At 37.4% G+C, this 23,650-nt stretch overlaps 1 protein-coding gene across 1 annotated transcript in view; it reads right to left on the bottom strand.

Annotated features, from left to right (window-relative positions):
• lpar1 (lysophosphatidic acid receptor 1) overlaps positions 1 to 21,578 on the bottom strand; it is a 131,043-nt gene extending 109,465 nt beyond the window's left edge. The window contains exon 1 of the mRNA XM_073913607.1: positions 21,542 to 21,578. The gene's annotated coding sequence lies outside the window, so the exon portion shown is untranslated. The remainder of the gene's footprint in view (positions 1 to 21,541) is intronic.
• Positions 21,579 to 23,650: the final 2,072 nt, after the last annotated feature.

Raw genomic sequence — 23,650 nt, 5'->3', positions numbered from 1 at the left:
CATCTGTCCTGTCAAGTCGTCCATCCTTAAATCCATAATGTTGCAATACTTTAGATTTAAAACTCAGTGGGGAATAAAATGTTTGTTTTGCTTCTCGCGCTTTCTGAGGGCGCACCACTAGCTTCATCCGCACACCTGATACACTGAGTTGTAGTGTAAGTGTACACATCCGCAAATCTGTTGCTAAGGCTTACTTTATGTAGGTCGATTAAATTATGCGCCAAAAACAGGTTGACAACACTTGTTAATAAATTAAAAATACATTCTATATTAAAAAAATAAGCTGTATCTCGGAAAAACCGATGCATCTCGCAAAAACCGATGCATCTCGATTTGCTTCCAAAATTTCATTCATCCTCTGCTGCTCAACCGATGCACTCGCATCGTGCACGCGCATGACCGCGTATCGATACATATCGATTAATCTTCCCATCCCTAATATATATATATATATATATATATATATATATATATATATATATATATATATATATATATATATATATATATATATAAAGTCAGAAATATGAAATATTAGCCCCCCTTTGATTTTTTTTTTTTCTTGTTTTAAATATTTCCCAAAGGATGTTTAACAGAGCAAGGAAATTTTCACAGTATGTCTGATATTTTTTTTCTTCTGGAGAAAGTCTTATTTGTGTTATTTTGGCTAAAATAAAAGCAGTTTTTAAAATTTTTAACACCATTTTAAGGACAAAATTATTAGCCCCTTTAATATATATTTATAGATAGTCCACAGAACAAACCATCGTTATACAATAACTTGCCTTATTACCCTAACTACTGCGTGGTTCACCTAATTAACTTAACTAAGCTTTTAAATGTCACTTTTAGCTGTATAGAAGTGTCTTGAAAAATATTGAGTACAATATTATTTACTGTCTTCATGGCAAAAGGATTTCTATCCTCTCATTTTGTGACAGGATAGTCTACACATACGGGTTTCTGACACTACCTACCAAATGCATCTAAGTTATCAAGAAATGCGGAATGGTTTTTTTCTCTCTCATTTGCCGTGCGGTATAAAACATTGCATTAAAAATGCATGCTTCCAGCAGTTCCTCGAATAAAATATCTCATTTGTCACAAGGGGCATGAATGAAATGTTTCTGAATGAAAGTGCAAAACTGTGTGTTTTGCCTCTGAAAATCAGCATGTGCCCAAACCGAAGCTCCCATTTTCAAGTTTTTATGCACCTTCCCTCTTTCCCTCCTCCGACACTCCCACCTAAACAGAGCTAGACACACCCACTTTCCTGACTTAATCCAAATTAGAGGTGTGAAAACATCCTGCTGAAACAGGGGGATTTCGTGGTCTTTTAATTTGAGGGCATTTACATCCAAATCAGGTGAACGCTGTTGGAATACCAACAGCTTGCATATGTATGTGTTAAAGGTCCAAAAGTAATTGGACAAAATAATAATCATAAATCAAACTTTCACTTCTAATTCTTTGTTGCAAATCCTTTAAAGTCAATTACAGCCTGAAGTCTGGAATGCATAGACATCACCATATGTATCCCTGGTGGTGCTCTGCTAGGCCTCTACAGCAACTCTTCAGTCTTCAGTTTCTGCTTGTTCTTGGGGCATTTTCCCTTCAGTTTTGTCTTCAGCGAGTGAAATGCAAGCTCAATTGGATTCAGATCAGTTGATTGACTTGGCCATTGCATAACATTCCACTTTCTTTCATTCAAAAACTCTTTGGTTGCTTCACAGTGCAGATTCTCCATCTTTAGTGAGTTCTTAAGTATTTGGTTTAATAAGTATTTCTTAAAAAAAATATTGCCTGAAATGTTCAGAATTCATCCTGCTGCTATCATCAGCAGTCACATCATCAATAAATACAAGTGAACAAGTTTCACTGACAGCCATACATGCTCAGCCATGTCACTACTACCACCATACTTCACTGCTTAGGATCATGAGCAGTTATTTTCCTTCTTCATACTTTTCCTTTTCCATCACTCTGGTACAAGTTGATCTTGAACTCATCTGTGCATAGGATGTTGTTCCAGCACCATGAAGACTTTTTTAGAACTCAAGTACTGAAAACTCTGGTAGCTGGTACGTTCTTTCTTTTTAATAATGTTCCAAAGTTGTTTTGGCTATGCCTAATGTTTTTGCTATCTATCTTATGGGTTTCTTTTGTTTTTCAGTCTAATGATGGCTTGCTTTACTGAGTTGACAGGAACAGATTTGAAATTCAAATAGCACACTTAAAATGAACTCTGGACCTTTTATCTGCTCATTTTAATTGGGATAATTAGGAAATAATACACACCTGGCCATAGAACAGCTTAGAGGCCAATTGTCCAATTACTTTTGGACCCTTAACAAGTTGGAGGCACATTTGCAAACTGTTGAACTTCCGACAGCATTCACCTGATTTAAATGTAAATACCCTCCAACTAAAGCTGCAGTCACACTGGACTTTCATCCCCATAAACTTGCATTCATTCGCACTCGAATGCGTCAGAGCAGAAAGCAATTTCGTTTCGCAGATCCCTGCATTGGAAAGTTCAAGCTTAGTGAACTCTGACCGGCGAAATTGCATCACTTGACTGCGTGAGAACAATCAAGCATCAAAACATGACCTCTCTGTATGGAAATTTTAAATATGAAGCAATTGCTTGCTTTTTTAATGTCTAATCATTATTATAATCTTGTTTAATCCTACCCCTTTTTGCAGCGCCGTCAGCAGAATTTGTCAAGCTTAAACTCTTGTGTGACTGTGACATAAAGCTGATAGTCTGGAGTTAAAGCACATCTTGTTTCATTTCAAATCAATTGTGTTGGTCTATATATTTAGCAGCCAATTTTGTTCATAAAATACAGGCCCGTAGTCAGAGGGGGTTCGGGTGGTTCGGAAAACACCGCTCACTGAAAAAGGTTAAAAATTTGTTCAGAACATAAGCTCATTTGTTCTACTTTGACTGCTATGCCATCATAAATAGTGAAAATAGCCCATCAAAAAAGGCTTTAAGACCATGTGGAATAATCTGTTGGTTGTCGCTTCATTGTGATTTCAGCCAATCAGTTTTGGTCAATGCCAAATGCAAATATTTTACAATCTGACGCAAGAGAAGTCATCTTTCGCTACTGCATTGTTTTCAAATATAGAGAAAACATTATACAGCTAACTTTTATTCAAAATCTTGGACCTTATTCTTGAAACAAAAATAATGAGCAATCAAAAGGTGTGAAGAATTAAAAGCAGACCATATTGAAATTGACTATTATTTTAGTGACTGTTGTCATCCATTAATTTTCAAATGTACTTTTTTTAACAGATAGGCTAGAAAAATCGCGAAGCTCTACATTATTGTTGTTATTATTTGTATGTTTTAATTATTTTTTTATTCAAATGGCCAAATTAAGTAAAGTTGAATGTGAAATTAATATTGCATTTACAAAATGCATTTCATCTCAGATATCAACATTTATTTTGTTTTTTACCAAAAAAAAAAAAAAGTTTAACCTTCAAGAATCCTTGAGGACATTTTTGGGCAAAATCATTTTATTTAGATAAAAAGCTCTTCTTTAAAGATTTCTTTATTGTGAGAAGTTTAAGACTGGGCTACTCTTTGTAGGTTTCCCATCTGAACAAATATAAGAATAAGGACTCAATTCAACAATGTTAAATGATTAGAAAAAAATAAAACAAATCAGTGCTGATCAGTCATATAGCTAAATAAAGGATTGAGCCTATTTAACATGTTCACACATACATAGACCCTGCCACAAACAGCCCCTGCACATGCACCCCTACAGTTAGAAAATGGCATTGAAATGTTGATATTTTTTATGGTATCATAAGCCACCAAATTTCACCATTTTTAAGGTTTTGGTTGATCTGAACTGACCGCAATGATATTTTAGTTGAAGTAAAATAAATATTACATTTGCAATGTCCCTGCACTTATCTATTCTAGAGCTAAATGAAAAAAAAAATTGGGAAATGGGTTTTAGGACAAGAAAAAGTCCAGCAGAGGTTTATGTGGAGGTCAACTAAATGAGCCCCCTGTAAAAGTTCACACTCCTCCAGGACAGCAGATGTGGGACGTCTGCACTCACACTGATGCCTTATTAGCGGCTGGATGTTAAGTGCTGAGCTTTGATGTCCAAAAAACATCAGGGGTGTTGAAGGAGACCCTCATACTGCCTACTGACTGTGTCAACAATCAACAACAGCAAATGGCAATGCAGTACTGCATGAAAAAGTCTACGCAAAAAGACTAAAACAAAACATGGTTGAGAAAAAGCATATGTAAAAGCCTGCAAAAGTTAAATTTCTGGATCATTTCTGTCATCTGATTTTTTTTTTAATAATTTTAATTATCATTTATTTCACCATAAATAAAATGAAAACAATCTATGCATCGGCATAAGAGTAAAATTACCTTTTAGAAGAAAGTTTTTTGCATCAGAACTCTCTAAAATAAAATAAAATAAAATAAAATAGTTCCTATACAGTAGTTACACCATATAGCAAAAGTGCATTATTGTATTTTTTAAATTTTAAAAGGAAAACAAAATATTTAAAACATCGAAATGAATTATCTTTGTTAAAAAGATTGCATCAGATAGATAGATAGATAGATAGATAGATAGATAGATAGATAGATAGATAGATAGATAGATAGATAGATAGATAGATAGATGATAGATAGATAGATAGATAGATAGATAGATAGATAGATAGATAGATAGATAGATAGATAGATAGATAGATAGATAGATAGATAGATAGATAGATAGATAGATAGAAAGAAAGACAGAGTGACCCAAGGTCCATTCTAAATGGATAATCAAAATAAAAAGGGATATTAGACCTCATTTTGAGATAAGTTAAGAAAAATGGCACTACACTCTCAGAAAAAAAGGTACAAAATAGTACCTTTTAGGGTACAAATGGCCCGTCACTGGGGTGGTACCCTTAAGGGTACAAATTCGTACCTCTATTTAAAGGTACAAAATTGTACCCTCTACATTTGTACCCTTTAAGGGACAATTTTGTACCCTAGACACTGAAGGTACAAAAATGTACCTTTTTATATTATATAGTATTTTCAGGGTACTGACCCAGGCATTTTAATCTTTTGGTGACTGCATGCACAAATAAATAAATAAAATATTTTGGTTCACAGATGTCTATTTTTATTTATTAATGTAGAAATATTTCATTACAACTCACAACTGAATGTGTTAAGAAATAAAATTACACAGCAAGTATAAAGAAGACATGTAAAACAGTAAAAAGAACAATTTAGATAAGAATAAAAACTAAATAATCTACACTTAATACAAAGACCACAAGAATACTGTTTAAGATTTATAAACACATTACACAGGCTACATCAAGTACTGCACTTTATAAAGTCCAAAGTATTTGTCTTTAGTCAGAATACTCGGTCATAATAAATAATTTGTCATCAACATTTTCTCAGAATTTCAGAATGAAGGCGATGTTTCTCTATAAATTGCTTCAACAGTGCAGAAAACCAAATACATCAGTAGCCTCTTCCTCAACATCAGTAGATTACTCCTCAAGTGGAGTTGTAATTTGTTGTAACACAATATGTGTTTATGCTTTTGATAAACATGACATGTAAGGCACTCATATCTGGAAAATGTTCTTTGATAGTCATTAGGACCACAAGTTATTTAAAAATCTGCTTTATGCATGAATGATAGCAGTGTGCTGGATTAACTTGATGATTGTGATTATCCCAAGAGCATGTAGAGAAACAAAACACAAGGTTGATCACTCTGGTAACTGGAGTAGATCGAGGCTCGTCACCGTCCACCGTTCATTCAAAACATTCCACTGCAGAAACATCAAGGTGTTCTTCTAATAAGATGGATATGTCAAAAATGTATATTCGTCCACATCATTAGCCCGGCTAATCGCAATCCCATCAACTCTGAAGACTGCCGTGACTAGTCTTGTTAACACAGTTGTCCAGTCGGTGGCCTCCTCCTGTACTTGAACTGTTGGATGTGGTGAAGATGATTCACTGTAAATGACAAAGCAATAATTACATTAATATCAGTCACTCTATCACTGATGAAGAGAAAATCAACATGCATAGAAAGTAACATAATTAATATTCACTGATTTAAAAAAAAAAAAAGTATCACAGATTAAAAGACTAATATAAATTTCATTCATTCATTCAATTTCTTTTTGGCTTAGTCCCTTTATTAATCTGGGGTCGCCACAGTGGAATGAACCACCAACTTATCCAGCATATGTTTTATGCAGCAGATGCCCTTCTAGCTGCAACCCAGTATTACGAAACATCCAGACACACTTATTCACACACACATTTATACACTACAGACAAATAAGCTTACCATATTCAGCTATAGCGCATGTCTTTATACTTGTGGGGAAACCGGAGCACTTGGAGGAAACCCTCAAGAACACTGGAAGAATATGCAAACTCCTCACACAAATGCCAACTGACCCAGCTGAGGCTCGAACCAGCGACCTTCTTGCTGTAAGGTGACAGCACTACCCACTGCGTCATCCTAATATAAAGAATATCAAGCATTATAAAATGCATTTATCACAGCATATACTAAACAGAAAACAACATACGCACCGGAGCACAACGAAATGTTGAAGTGTCTCGCTTAACAAGGCTGGCAACATGAGAAGTGCTGCTGTAAAATCAATTCCTGGAACATAAGATGTGGCATACAAACAAATATAAATGAATCCATCCAAAGCTAGAATTTAATAATATTAATCAAGTGGAGAATGTTTAGAAAGAGTACCTTAGTGTCAGGTCCATAGCATTCTTCAGTTGATCTCTCATCTTTCGATGAAAACCTAGAAAATAATTTTAAACATGTGGGTGTACATTTATTGTTGTTTGTAAGTAAAAACCTACAAATTTAAAATAGTACGTAAGCCATTAAAACCATGATATAGATAATGAGACATACTTACATCTTGTAACTGAGCCATGCTTTCATATGACTTGCCTTCATTGCTCTGATGCTGTTAGGCTGCATTCTGTTGTTCAATCTTGTCCTGAAAGACAATTGGAAACTTCAAAAACTTCTGGAAAGCAATAAGATAAAGCAATAACTATTTATTTATTTTGAGATATTAATAAAATAGGTAAAATAGCTCAAGGTACCAGTTTCAGAACAGAAGAGACAAATTATTACATTAAAGAACAAAGTATAACTTAAAACGTCGATTTATACAACGTGGTATGTTAATAATTCTACATTAACATAAGTATAACGTTAAGCGATAGTAAAGCACCAACAATTCTGGACATGAGAGTTTGTGGACACTCCTCAACATTTATGAAACTTAGACACTGAAACGAAGATATGTACAAGCATACACACGCCACGTTTGTAACTAGCCACGTTTACATAATCAGTCGCTTTGTCGGTGACAAAATTGTGATTTTTCTTCACAAAATGGCGGTGTAACTTATATAACCGTCTAAAATGACATTTCAGCGGTCAACCGTGTCTAGAAAATGGCCTCAAAATATAAATCATTATCGATAATTACAAATTTCCAGTATTAATAACAAAAGGTTTTATATCAAGGTATATGAAGACTTTAGTCGCGCGACTAAAGGTCCACACCGCACATTACTCACGGCCCGATTCCGGTGCACGGATACGGCAGCGTCGGCTCGCTTCTGCCGCCGCAACTGGCCCGTTTGCTATTTGGGTTGCGATTATATTCCGCCGTGGCAACACTTATTAATAAAGCAGTAACGTAACGTAAGATATAAGGCGCGAATACGTAACGTAGGCAATAAAGGGAACTTTTACACCGAGAAAACTAACAGCATATAGTACTCACCGTCTATAACGTTATGTCCCTCGGTGACTTCGATATCACATTGTATTAACTTCTTTAATAAGCTGCAGACATCTTAGCAAACTCCATCCTGCAGGCCAGCCCGGAGCACTTAAAGCGGGGGAAAGCCGAAACCCGAGAGTCAGACAAAATCAACAGAACACGGCTTCACATGTAAAAATGAGACTAAAAATATATCTTTAATACATTCTTACCTGGAAAGTGTGGACTCCAAAATAGACTTTTCTTTGAAAAGCGTGCAAAGTTCTGTGTAAACAGCCAGCATACTCTACCGACCGCCTCAGTAACAAACACTACTATAACGTCTCAACAAGCCAAATTCTTAAAGAAATAGCAACATCACCACCTGTATGAAGATGCTGTCACTCTGCATGGTTCTTATTCTACATCCCATAAACTATAGGATCTTAAACAGTAAGCAAAGACCAGTATTTACGTTTTTAATGATTAAAATTACATTCAATTATAAATTAAATTATTAAAATTTTTGAGTAAAAATGTAATTTAAATACATGAAAAATATGTACTTATTAAAATATTTAATTCAATCAATTTATTTATTTATTATATTTTTAAATTATGTATTTTAGTATTAATGTTTAGTATTAATACATTTAAATTAGTGTTATATAGTGTCTTGATCTTATCATGAGCTGAGGGTACAATTTTGTTCCTATAGGGAAACAAAATATATAATTGTACCTTTAAAGATGCCAAATTGGTCCTTTACGGTACAATTTTGTATCCAAATGTGCTATAAAAGGTACAGAAATGTACCTTTCAAACCTAAATCTGGACATTTGTACCTTTATAGCCCATTTGGGTACAAAATTGTACCCTAAGGATCAATATGGGACCTTTAAAGGTACAATTTTATATTTTGTTCCCTCTAGGAACAAAATTGTACCCTCATTGTACCTTTTTTTCTGAGAGTGTAGTTAGCTAACATTTTCTTTCCCAAACACACATTTTAAATGCGGTTTATCAAACTTTAATCAGTTAATGAACTGATTGTTTCACTATATTAGACTTGTCATGATACAGAATAAGAGATACTCAATTAGAGACTAAGCAGAAGGAAAATGAATTAATGTATAGCATTTGTTTTCATATGGAAAAATGCAGGTTATTCAATTTTTACATTGTTATTGTAACTAGAAAGAAAGGAGATAAAATTATAAAATAATAATGATAAAAAAACATTCTTTTTTTTAGAATTAACTTTCTTTTCAGTATCTAAAATAAAAAGACTGCTGTATCTGAATGTGCTGCATATTCTTGTTTAGATCAGACTACTTGTTGTAATGTTACCCTATACTGGATCTGCCACGCTATACTGCTGGCAGCCATGCTAAATATTGACAGTTCAAATTTAGATCTCAAAAAGATCACAAGAAAGCCGTAATTACAGATTGCCTGGCAGAGAAGACAGACGAAAGGATTTGCGGTGTAAAATCTGTCTCCCATGCATTTGTTTGTGTGGAGTTTTTCCAGCTTAACATTGGATTAGGAAAGGAGAAAATGACACCTTCCAATCATTAGGCAAATCCAGACTGGCAGCAAGCTAGATTTGCAGACCAAAATGTTTAGCAATTTGTTTCAAATTACATCTGAAAGGAAATAAAGTGCATTAACTAAAATATTTTTTTTTTTACACTTAGCATGAAAAGTCAAATATATAATATATATTTTTTTTATTTGTAAAAATACTACATATTGGTACTATCTATCTATCTATCTATCTATCTATCTATCTATCTATCTATCTATCTATCTATCTATCTATCTATCTATCTATCTATCTATCTATCTATCTATCCTTTTATTTATGTATTTATTTTTCATAACTTAAAACATTGCTATAGGTATGCTACTCACAATGCATAGATTTTGTTGTGCAACAATCAAAGAGCACCTTTACAGCTTTTTTTAAGCTAAACTTATTAAAATGAGCTGAAACAACATTTTTAAAGGGTCGCGAAACACCCAAACACATTTTTTGAGCTGTTGACAGTTGTATATGTGTCCCACAAAGCTAAAAACACTATTAGGACACCTATATTTCACTAAAAAGTGTAAATTGGTTGTTTTTGCATTATTTCAAACAAATTCGTACTTCCGGTTTGAAACAAATTTTTGAAGCTGCGTCACGGTTATGACATAATAGCGTTGTATTCCAGCGTGCAGACTGGACGTCTGTACCTGAATGTGTCTTATTACGTCTTACAGTGTGATGCATTAATGCATGAGTAAGGCTTGGTTCAAACCAATCAGCGCGCTCTATTGTGCAACTTCATTAATATTCATTACTGTCACCGTGTTTACATGACAGAGATGCCACGTTGTGTTGGCAAAACAAGCGTGAAGTGTTGCTTTTATAGTTTGCTGCCATTAAGTTTTGTTTTCATTTTCTCTCTGTGAGAGCTCATCTGGAGTCGTGTGGATTAACAGTTTACGCGACGCTCGACAACAATAACTTACGTGTCTAAGAAGGATTATTGTTTACCTGAGAGCTGTTCTCATCTGCAAACGCTGAGATCTGGATTTGCTTTAGTCTCCTCTTAATAAAGACGCAGCTCTAGTTGCTGGTGATTGTCCTGTCTCTACAGATTTGGTAAGTGAGCGATCAGTGCTCTTTGTTTATTCAGTTTGTTCATATCAAACTAAGTGAACTATTGCACCGAGTGTAAACATGTTAGCACCACAACCAAACTTTAACCTCGTGTAGGGTTTTTACCGCATTTTGTGACCGGAATAACACACGCGGCTTTCTGACACTACCTGTCATGTGCATCTAAGTTTCCGGGAAATGCTGAGGTTTTTTTTCTCTCATTCGCCATGCGGTATCAAACATTGCATGAAAAATACTTGCTTAGAGCAGTTCCTCGAATCAAATATCTCGTTTGTCGCGAGGGACATGACTGAATTCCCTGAATGAAAGAGCCAAACTGCAGTTAAAGTCCAACATTTAATGATTTGGCAAATAATTCGACTACAGATGTCCATGTAGGTTAAACACCATCACTTTCTCCTGTGTGTGTGTATTTTGACTCTGAAACTCGCGCGTGCCCAAATAGACACTCCCACACCCTCCCAGTTTAGTTCCTCCGACACTCCCCCCTAAACAGAGCTGGACACGCCCATTTTTCTGACTTTTTCCAAAGTAGAGGTGTGAAAACACCCTGCTGAAACGCGGGGGTTTCATGGCCCTTTAAGGGTAAGAGGGGGTCAACTTAATTGTTTTATTTTCAATCCACTTCAGTTTGTCAAAAACTAATAAGTTAACTTAATCGATTTGTGTTGGAACAACATGAAGGAATGGGGTATATGCACAGCTAGTGTTTTTTAGCCAATGATAAATTTCCGGTGAATGCTTAATGTGACTATTTTCATTTTCATAAGGTTCCTTTTCACAGTATAGATGTTGTAATGTAATATAGTTAAATAATGTAATACATTCAGTTAAATAGACTTAAGCATTTATTTAGTTGTTCAAGCATAAAACGAGATCAAAGATTGTGTAGCCACTAGCAATGTTAGAATCAGCAGGCTAGCGTAGAAATTCCATAAAAAATACTGAGGTAAAATAAACATATTTCAAAGACATGGCAGGGGAAATAGGATTTAATGCAATGTTTCTTGTTCGGTCTGAGAGTCACTTTATATCATATATCTATCAAGTAGTGAATCACAGTTGCTCTTCGGACGGGGAACTCCAATGCTATGTGGAAACTGAAATCATCTGAAAGAGTAAAAAATCGGGCCAACAAAATGCCAATGAGTTGGTGGCTTCAGCGTGCACAGCTGGCGTCAATGATAATCAGTCATCCTATAAAGACGTGGCTAGTGCAATGCTCGACATCCTTTTCACTTTTAGAGCCTTTCACAAGCTTCTGAGAGAGTCTTTGAGGGTATCTCCAACCCTTGTCTACAGAGATCGAAAAGCAGCTTCTCCTGGTTCTGAGCAAGTTTGCGCAGTGGCAGACGGTCGAGCTGGGTTTTTCTCCCTTGCCTGGCGTTCTTTGGGTCCGGTCCTCCAAGAGCGGTTAGTATGAAGGATAAAAGCTTTCCTAAAAGAGCAACACGGTTTTGCAGCGCGTCTTATTCAAGATGTCGCTCCGACCATGCGTTTCTGGATGTGGTGGTTTTCTAACCCTGGATGATAGGCACGAGCACAGCGTTTCATGTCTGAGAGTCCAGCATGATAATGCAGTCTGTTTGCATGCGCAAATTTGCATTTCCCCCAGTGAGCCTGTTTGCGCAGTTACTGTGCAAAGTCAGGGAGGACGAGGAGCAGGTCTTGCTAGTTGCGCCTCTCTGGCCCAACCAGACCTTGATATCAGAATTCTCCCTCCTCACGATGCCCCCCCTCGGTGGGTCCCTTTGAGAGAGGACCTACTCTCTCAGGGACAGGGGACCATCTGGCACCCTCGCCCAGATCTGTGGAACCTCCACGTGTAGTCTATAGAGGCGAGGAAGACTTGGGTAACCTACCAATAGCGGTGGTTAATACCATCAATCAGGCTAAAGCACCCTCTACGAGGCATGCCTACGCGCTGAAGTTGAGTCTATTCACTGAGTGGTGGGCTTGCCAGATCAGTGTTGTGCTTTCTTTCCTTCAGGACAGGTTGAAGCGAAGGCTGTCGCCCTTCACACTGAAGGTTTACGTGGACGCTATATCCACTCATCATGATGCGGTAGATGGCGGCATCGTGTGGAGGCATAACCTCATCCTCAGATGTGTAAGGTGTACGGTTTCACCCCGCCCCCCTCTCATGCCCTCTTGGGACCTCGCAGTAGTGCTAACGAGCCTACGTGAGGAGCCCTTCGATTCAGCTCTGCTGGTCACATTGGAATCAATTAAGAGGGTCGGGGACATGGAGGTATTTTTGGTCAGTGACTCGTGCCTAAACTTCGGGCCAGCCCACTCTCACGTTGTACTGAGACCCCGGCCCAGCTATGTGCCCAAGGTTCCTAGCACGTCGGTTTAGGATCAGGTAGTGAGCCTGCAAGTGCTGCCTGCAGAGGAGGCAGACCCAGCTCTTTCATTATTTTGTCCTGTTCACGCTTTTCATACCTTTGTGGACTGCACTCAGAGCTTTAGATCCAGCTATTTGTCTGTTATGGTGGTCGGCAGAAGGGTAGTGCCGTTTCTAAACAGAGGTTGGCCCACTGGATAGTGGATGCTATCTTCCTCACTCATCAGAGCAAGGGTGAGCCATGCCCCCCAGGGGTGAGAGCGCACTCCACATGGAGCGTCGCATCCTCTTGGCCGTTAGCATGCGGTGCCTCTCTGACAGACATTTGCAGAGCTGCGGGCTGGGCAACAGTTAATACATTTGCAAGGTTTTACAATCTGCGAGTGGAGCCGGTTTCCTCAAGGGTATTAGGTATCCCTTGGCGATTAAGGAAACAATTCGGTTGGGGTGTTGAAATGCTTGCTGCGCCATTCTCCCTAAAACGGAGGTACGTGCACTTTTCCAACTTTGTCAGTTCAGTTCCCCGTTCGGCAAACCCTGCAGAGTTGCTGCGAGGCCTTCAGTATCTGACTCAACGGAGGAGTCAGACGTTGGCCCGTTACGTTGTTGGCATGCCCACTAGTCAGCCCACGTTCTGAGTATAGGTGCCTGCAATGTGTGATCCCCTACAGACAATCACATAAGCTCACTCTACCATGGTTTAGTCCCCCTTATGTTAAGGCAGGCTCGTGTCTTCCCTCCCTGCAAACCATACGCTTTATGTTACCCCCCCTTTTTTCGGGGCTGGTCCACAGGCTGTCACCAGGTCTCCCCTCCTTGGGTAGCAGGTGAACTCTGCAGTGTCTTCCCTATCGGGACTGAACGCTTTCCCAACGTACTGTCTTATTAAAACCCCTTTTTACTGGGTTATTTTCGACTCCCTGAAAAATATAGCTAAACCTAAAAAGTTAAGTAAGGTATGTAAGGGCCAGGAGACACGTTGGAAGACTGCATCTCGTGGCGTTGTTTTTTTACTGTCGTGGCGTCTTTATAGGATTACTGATCGTCATTGACACCAGCTGTGCACGCTGACGCCGGCAACTTATTGGCATTTCATTGGCCCAATTTTTTACTCTTTTACATGAATGGTTTCTGACGAAAACCCACAGTGGAAGTTTCCACATAGCATTTCCGTCCCCGTTAATACAATGTTATTAACGGGGACGGGTTTCCATTAATACAATGTATTGTATTGTGTTGAATTACTAAAGTAAGTTTACTCTACACTCAGCATAATATACAGCAACCTTTACAGCCTATACCTACAACAGCATAATAATGCAAAATGGCATAAACACTTTAGGGGGAAAAAAACAAAATTTTTAAAAATAATTTTAAAATAAAACATTTTTGTAATTTGATGTTTAAAAAGTTAATGTCCTAATATAAGCTTTGACACCAGTTATGAAGGATGTAAATGTCCATATAAAATATAAAATGGTTTAACCTAACCTGTCAGTTTTTTATACAAGTGGACTGCAGCTTTCAAATAGAGCTCATTTGAACTATTTCTTCCAAACAGTCAGTAGTTTTCAGGAAAATGTTTCTTCAGCTGCCAGTAAGCGTTGTTTCTATAGAACTGAACTGTTCTCTCTGATACCTTTAACTGTGATTAGATGATGTGACAGAGGTGGTGAAAGAAGTTAAAATGTTGCTAACATTAAGTTTTGTTTAAAACTGCTAGCAAATGTTTATAGTGCCCATAAATAGTCATGTCCATGTATTGTGCAACAAATTGCTATATTGATTGTTGCGAAAGGCCTACCCTGATAAAATAAATAAAGAAAGAAAGAAAGAAAGAAATTGAGATGGTAAGAAAATAAACATAGAGATGGATAGATGTACCAACAAACAAAATAAATAAATAATGAAAGAAACAAAGAAAGAAACAAACAAAAAAGAAAGATACAAATGAACGGACGGACGGATAACTAAATGAACGAACAAATAAAATAAAATAAATAAAGAGGTAGAATAAGGAATATAGATGGATGAATGAACAAACAAACAATAAAAAGAAAGAAAGAAAGACAGAAAGAAAGTAAGAAAGAAAGAGAGAGACAGAAAGAAAGAAAGAAAGAAACGGATGGATAGAGAATGGACGGACAGACGGACGAACAAACAAAATAGAGAAAAAAGAAGGAAAGAGGTGAATGGATGGGTTGATGAATGTACAAACAAAAGAAAGAAAGAAAGAAAGAAATATTGATTTTCACAACACTTTATTACAAAAACATTAATACATTATTCAAACAATCAACTCACAAAAAAGTGAGAAAAAAGAAATAAATTAATCCAAAATGGGAGCAAAGACCAACTCATTTTCATAAATCTCACACAGAGCACCGGCATGACACCACATCAAGTCAAAAGAAGGAAGATCATCCATAGCTTTAAAAAACCTAAAATCAACTAGAATTCTTAATTTGACAGAATTACCAAAAACTGCCAACAAGTTGTGATTCACATTTCCTTCAATTTTTTGCTTTCTCGTACAATATACTGCCATCTTAGCTTGTCCTAATAAAAAATTGAGAAGCTGGTATTTAAAGCGCTTCCTCTGAACATATTTAAACCCACAAATGAAAGTTTTAGAGGAAAAGGTTTCTCCAAAAGATACAAACAAATTCTGTAAAACAGTAAACAAAGGCTCAAGTCTGGAGCATTGCATAAACGTTTCTCTCTGCAAGCAGAAAGGGCAGTCATGACCAACATCAGGACTTAAAATTGAAATAAAAGCATTAACTGCAACGGCACCATGCAAAATTCTCCACTGTAAATCTCCATGTCTTTTAGTTAATGGTGACTTGTACAGTGATCGCCATTGAGGGTGCTCATCCTCATTTAATTTTAAAACCTCACGCCATGGAGTGTCCACTCTATTGTTCAGACCCATTTTATTAAAAACTTTAACACATGTTTTATATAAAACCTTCCCAGAAGCTGACTCTTGCCCAATTATTGTCACATCTTTACAATGTTAAAACACCCCTTCACAGTTTTCTAAGTTGGGAGATAATGACAAAAACGGGAAAACATCGTTACAATTTGGAATAGTTAACCCTTCATAATAGTCCTCCAACAACCTGATCTCTTCAGTTGTGAGAGAAGCCCTCTATTGTTCAAGACGTTTGGTAACTGTCCGTTTAGAATGTAGACCCAAATGTCCAGCAACTGCGTCAGCATTTTTAAAGTCTTTACCAGCTGACTTTAATAAACACCCAAGAGTTGTTATTTTAGCGGATGAGAGAATTTCGTTGAGTGCAGGAAAAGATCCCCTAAAGGATATGTCCATACGTGAACCACAGATTTAAGGTTCTTGTAGCAGCCAGTGTAAAGACGTTGTGTCTAAAGGTCTGTGCACAGTAAACAAAGTCCATATCTTAAAGATATTACGGTAGAAGATTGGAAGTTTGGATAAATCCATCCTTTTAGGATTTAGCCAAAACAAAGTTTTCTCAATGCCCACATTTCCAAAACACTGCATTAGCAAAAAGGTTATGGATCTCCAGTTTGCGTCCAATGGTCCATTCAAAAGTCTCTGCACAACCTGTAGCCGAAAAGCTGCTGTTCGGCTCTGTAAATGCACAAGTCAATGACCTCCCTCTTCCTTTGGCAAATACAACACAGCTTTCGGAACCCAGTGTAGCTTATCCCAAAAGAAATCAAAATTGACTGAACTTTTGACAAAAGATTAAAAGGAGGATCCACACACATTAGCCGATGCCACAAAGATGATGACAACAAATTATTAATTATCAATATGCGGCCTCTGTAAGGCATATTTGGAAGTAAAAAATTCCATTTACTAAGACAGCCTTTTATTTTTTCAACAACACCTTCAAAGTTTTTTTGCACAACTGCTTCATTTCCTAAAAACACTCCCAGATACTTAAAACCCTCTCTGGTCCAATGTAAACCATCAGGGAGGTTTGGTTCTCCATTTAACCATTTTCCGATTAAAATGGCCTCGCTTTTAGACCAATTAACTTTAGTAGAGGAAAACTCCTTGAAATCATTTAGCAATTTTAACAGCAATGCAACATCATCTTGACAACTAATTAAAACAACAACATAATCTGCATATGCTGACAATTTAAACACATTTGGACATGATGGAATACATAACACATGCAAATCTGCTCTTAATTTAATTAAAAAAGGTTCAATTGCTAAAACATACAACATTCCAGACAAAGCACAGCCTTGCCTTACACCTCTAAAAACCTTAAAAGCAGCACATAAGTCACTATTAACTTTCAAAATACTCTCAACGTCACAGTACAACACCTTCACCATTGAGATAAACTTGAACTAAAGCCAAAAGCCTCTAGAGCATCCCATAAATACTTATGCTCGATGCGATCAAAAGCTTTTTCCTGATCAAGCGACAAAAAAACAATATCTAAATTAAGCTTTTTGCCAAGGTCCAAAACATCCCTGATAAAGAATATATTGTCAACAATACGTCTACCAGGTACACAATATGTCTGGTCAGGATGGATCACCTGCTCCAAAACTGCCCCTAATCTGTTTGCCAGGACTTTTGAAAGCAATTTGTAATCATTGCACAACAAACTGACTGGTCTCCAGTTTTTGATGTCGTTCAGATCTCCCTTCTTTGGCAGTAACGTGAGAACTGCTCTACGGCAACTTGTGGGAAGCGGCCCATAGGACAGGCTTTCTATGAGCACCTCTAGTAGGCCCGGACCCACATCACGCCAAAAGGACTTATAGAAGTCAATCGACAACCTATCAAGTCCAGGTGCTTTCCCACATTCCATGCTTTGCAGGGCCTCCTCCAACTCCTCCAGAGTTAAGGCCTTACTGATCTCAGCATTAGAATCTTGGGACAGCTGGGACAGGCAAGTTTTCAAAGAAGACATTAGTAGTTTGTTCATGCATAAGATCACTTTTATACAAATGCTCATAAAAACTCACCACTCTTTTTCTTTTCGATTCTGAAAACAAAGATCCATCTTCTGATTTTAAAGCATGTATAAGCCTTCTTTGTCCATTTTTTTTTCTCTAAATTAAAAAAGAATTTAGAAGGTGCATCCATCAACTCTATGCTCTGATAGCGGGATCTGACCAGCGCTCCTTGTGTAACGGTATCCAAAAATTTACCTAAAATATTTTTCTTTTTATTAAAAGTGCTGTCAACAAGCATTTGAAGCTCTACCAGCTCCTTCTCAATTGATTTTATTCAACTGAGAATGTCTCCTGTGACATTAAGAGTATATTGTTGACACAGCTATTTACCCGGTACCTTTGCAACCTCCCACCACTGCTGCAAACATTGAAAAGAAGTTTTTGTATTTCTAAAATTCTTCCAGAACTCTTTAAAAATCTCCTTAAAATGCTTATCAGACAATAAATTACTGTTAAAATGCCAATACGCACTTTTTGATTTAATAGACCTTTGAGATATAACACATTGTAACAAACTGTGATCAGAGAAACCCACTGGGCAAATTGAACAGCTTCTAAAAAGATTAAACTGGTGCTTAAAACAATAAAATCTATCTAATCTTGCTAGTGAAATCAGATTATCATGAGCATGAGCCCAGGTATAATGTCTTTGACTGCCGTTAAAATTCCTCCAAACATCAACAATTTTATGGGTTTTTATTAATTGAATTAGACGCTTCTGTGAAGCCATGTGTGGTTCAACATGATTCCTATCAAGCATGCTCTCAGTACAATTAAAATCCCTCCCTAAAAACAAAACTTTGTCCGTGTCACAATTACTTAAAACATTACTCAACGTATCAAGAAACACCATCCTTTCTAAAGCATTAACTGGAACATACACGCATATAAAAATAAAAGAATATTTTTCAAACTGGGCATCAACTTTTTATGACTTTTTTTTCATTCAACCTTTTATGACTTCATCCACCTGATAGGAAACAGGAACAAAGCTCTTAGAGAGCAGAATAGCAACCCCACTGCTAGTTGAATTCAAATGACTTAAAACGGATAACCCATCAAATTCCTTACCCCAGTAAGAACTGTTTAATGCATCACTATGCATTTCTTGAATACAAAAAACATCAATTCTCTTTTGTTTAATTATTTCATATATCTGACACCTTTTCCTAATATCTCTAGCCCCATTTACATTAAGAGAAGCCACAAAAACCTCCTCCATAGAAAGGAAAGAAAGGCAAAACCAAAAATAGCCCAAGCAGAAAAAACAGAAAGGAAAAAAGGGGAGAACGTATTTATGTGCTGTCATTACTGAGCCTTGGTTGGGCATTAAGTTTGCCAAGCAATTTTTCTAGTCGATACACCTTCTGTTTATTGAATCTTCCCTCACTCCTAAAAAGCTTAGCTTTTTCCATGAATTGCATTACATCTGGGAAATATTCCTCAATTTTTACATTTCTGGCATTTTTTGTCACTTTAAGAAATTACTTTATGTCGTCCACATTGTAAACTTGGCTAGAAAAACCGCTTAATGGCAAACTGCACAACACACTGCATTCTGAAAAGTCGCTCTCACTCTCAGTTTCGGATTGACTCAGATCGCAATTATCCGTCTTTTTAGCCTGTTTACCTGTATTCTGTTGTTTTAAAGGGCCATGACACCCCCCACTTTCGGTTTAAGTCTACTTCAGAATTTTTTCAAAGGATGCATGATTAATAGGCGTGGAGCTCCGCGAGCAATGGGCAGGAGTGGGCGTGGCCAGCAGGGGAGAACGTGAGCAAACGAAGCTAACTCACAAAATGAGACAAACCGTGAGGAGACGCATGAGTTTATAGTTTACAAAGTTAAAATGCAAAGAAATGAACAGTAATTTAATGCCCTGCTACATTTGTTATTCGTAATTTCATATACACATAACCACAATTTATATAATTATAAAGATAAGTGTGTTCATGTAAACATTATAAATGAGGACTTCTCCCTCAATCCCCGTATCCAGCAGACTCAGTGCAGCAGGTCTCCTGACCTGCTTATTTTAACCATTAGCCCTGCTGTTAATCTGGAGGATTTAGGCAAACACAGCAGCACAGTGATGTGTCTGAATTTAAATGAACTCCTGATAAAAGACAGCGTCCGCCATTCTCTAATTCTTGTGCTGCTCTCCTGACAAAAATGCTTTCAGCACACACAGCTTAGCTGTATGATCGGCCCTGACAAGATCGCAGGGGAAAACATGCAACAAACCCCGTGGATCATGGAAACAAACGCATATGAGCCTTCATGAACAGCTAAATACTGTGTGCCCGTGCATGGGTCAGTGACGTGTCTCACAGCTCGGGCTTGACTCTGGCAGGTCTCATGAATAATTAAGCAGCCGGCTCTTCTCATAGGATAAGAAAACTCCGCTATGAATAGTAATGAGAAACCGACGCGTCATCATTGCACTTGCAGTTCTGCGCTACGTCGCCGATTTTGATCCCGCCCCAAAAATCATTTTAAACCCGGAAGCTGAAATTAGCTGACAAAAGCTCAAAATTATCCAGTTTTCCCCATGATTCAAGCTGACAGGTGCTAACATTGTCTTAACTGATGCTCAACACACACAAATCTGTTAATATAAAAAAAAAGTTCTCCAGGGTGTCCTGAACCTTTAAGCGTCTCTTCTGAGGCGTCTTAAAAGCACTGTCATCTAAATCCATTTCCAAATTCAGATCCTGTTCTTTATTGAAAGTCGCTTGCTCTCCGGTTGTACCCGGGTCACTGCTATTGCGCAATACATCCACCGCAGCCTGTATAGGCTGTTCATCAACCTGTAATGGCCCGTCTCCTTCCACATCAACCACATCATTTCTTCTCTCATCATTTTTATCTGTCATGATCACCTCAGCTACTGTTTGTGGTACAGTTTTCTGAGGAAGACCTGTGCTAGGCGCGTTACTAACACCTGCCACAGCGGCCGTGCGATTCTGCATCTCAGAGTCGCGCGCATCAGCAGGTGAACGATTTAGATCTTGCTGCTGGTTTAATCGAAAGGGGCATGAGCGAATTAAATGACCCACTTCCCCGCATGAAAAACACTTCATGCTGTTTGTAGTCACAAATATTTCATAATTAAATTTGTCCTGACGAAAGTTTACAGCCACGTCTAATTCATCCAAGTTGTCCTGCAAAATCATATAGGCGTAGTGCCGAAAAGACACACAACAAAGGGGACTTGCATCTGATAGGAATCATTTTTATCGGGGAAACAAGTTTGCCATAGCTAGAAAGCATTCCGGTCAGCACCTTGTTTGAAATAAAAGGTGGTACGTTGGACAAAGTTATTCTTTTAGATGGGGTGGACAGCGTAAGCACTGGGGTGAAAATTCCACCAATAACTATTCCACTTTCAACCAACTGATTCGCCAAATCAACCGTCTTTACAAATACTACAATCGCATTATTCATACGAGATGCTGACAGGATGCTTTCAGTGCCCACAACTTCACCTATAGCCAAACTACACTCCTCCACACTAACAGTGGAGTCCACTTTGATCCCATGACGCCGTGTCAGAAAATCAAAGCTCTGACTCCCCGTCATAGCCATTCTGACACGAAAACCGAGAGCAGATGCTCCGGTATAAGTTAAATTAATTCTCTTTCTCAAAACTAATGAAGCCAATAACCGCAAAAAGAAGAGAAAAAGGATAGAAAAAGTAAATCTTTCGTACCTGCACACACGCCAAACGCTCACACACAGCTCCGCCCACTAACTCAGCACATGCGCGAAAGAAAGAGAGAAAGAAACATAGAAAGAAAGAAAAAAATAGAAAGAAACAAAAAAAGAAAAAAAGAAAAAATGGGATGGATGAACGAACGAGTAAACGAACAAAATAAATAAATAAATAAAAAAAAGACGTGGATGGATAGATGACTGAATTAACAAACAAAAGAAAGAAAGAAAGAAACAGATGGATTGATATGTTAGATGGATAGATAGAAAGAAATAAGGAAAGAGGTGGATGGGTGGATGAATGAACAAACAAACGAAAGAAAGAAAGAAAGAAAGAAAGAAAGAAAGAAAGAAAGAAAGAAAGAAAGAAAGAAAGAAAGAAAGAAAGAAAGAAAAAAAAGATTTCTGTGCTAGGCGCGTTACTAACACCTGCCACAGCGGCCGTGCGATTCTGCATCTCAGAGTCGCGCGCATCAGCAGGTGAACGATTTGGATCTTGCTGCTGGTTTAATCGAAAGGGGCATGAGCGAATTAAATGACCCACTTCCCCGCATGAAAAACACTTCATGCTGTTTGTAGTCACAAATATTTCATAATTAAATTTGTCCTGACGAAAGTTTAAAGCCACGTCTAATTCATCCAAGTTGTCCTGCAAAATCATATAGGCGTAGTGCCGAAAAGACACACAACAAAGGGGACTTGCATCTGATAGGAATCATTTTTATCGGGGAAACAAGTTTGCCATAGCTAGAAAGCATTCCGGTCAGCACCTTGTTTGAAATAAAAGGTGGTACGTTGGACAAAGTTATTCTTTTAGATGGGGTGGACAGCGTAAGCACTGGGGTGAAAATTCCACCAATAACTATTCCACTTTCAACCAACTGATTCGCCAAATCAACCGTCTTTACAAATACTACAATCGCATTATTCATACGAGATGCTGACAGGATGCTTTCAGTGCCCACAACTTCACCTATAGCCAAACTACACTCCTCCACACTAACAGTGGAGTCCACTTTGATCCCATGACGCCGTGTCAGAAAATCAAAGCTCTGACTCCCCGTCATAGCCATTCTGACACGAAAACCGAGAGCAGATGCTCCGGTATAAGTTAAATTAATTCTCTTTCTCAAAACTAATGAAGCCAATAACCGCAAAAAGAAGAGAAAAAGGATAGAAAAAGTAAATCTTTCGTACCTGCACACACGCCAAACGCTCACACACAGCTCCGCCCACTAACTCAGCACATGCGCGAAAGAAAGAGAGAAAGAAACATAGAAAGAAAGAAAAAAATAGAAAGAAACAAAAAAAGAAAAAAAGAAAAAATGGGATGGATGAACGAACGAGTAAACGAACAAAATAAATAAATAAATAAAAAAAAGACGTGGATGGATAGATGACTGAATTAACAAACAAAAGAAAGAAAGAAAGAAACAGATGGATTGATATGTTAGATGGATAGATAGAAAGAAATAAGGAAAGAGGTGGATGGGTGGATGAATGAACAAACAAACGAAAGAAAGAAAGAAAGAAAGAAAGAAAGAAAGAAAGAAAGAAAGAAAGAAAGAAAGAAAGAAAGAAAGAAAGAAAGAAAGAAAAAAAAGATTTTCGATTTTCACAACACTTTATTACAAAAACATTCATACATTATTCAAACAATCAACTCACAAAAAAGTGAGAAAAAAGAAATAAATTAATCCAAAATGGGAGCAAAGACCAACTCATTTTCATAAATCTCACACAGAGCACCGGCATAACACCACATCAAGTCAAAAGAAGGAAGATCATCCATAGCTTTAAAAAACCTAAAATCAACTAGAATTCTTGATTTGACAGAATTACCAAAAACTGCCAACAAGTTGTGATTCACATTTCCTTCAATTTTTTGCTTTCTCGTACAATATACTGCCATCTTAGCTTGTCCTAATAAAAAATTGAGAAGCTGACATTTAAAGCGTTTCCTCTGAACATATTTGAACCCACAAATGAAAGTTTTAGTGGAAAAGGTTTCTCCAAAGGATACAAACAAATTCTGTAAAACAGTAAACAAAGGCTCAAGTCTGGAGCATTGCATAAACGTGTGAAAAACAGTTTCTCTCTGCAAGCA

The sequence above is a fragment of the Danio rerio genome, chromosome 10 (genome assembly GCF_049306965.1).
Source record: "Danio rerio strain Tuebingen ecotype United States chromosome 10, GRCz12tu, whole genome shotgun sequence".
Lineage (NCBI taxonomy): Eukaryota > Metazoa > Chordata > Actinopteri > Cypriniformes > Danionidae > Danio > Danio rerio.
This window is presented reverse-complemented; position numbering and strand designations above follow the sequence as displayed.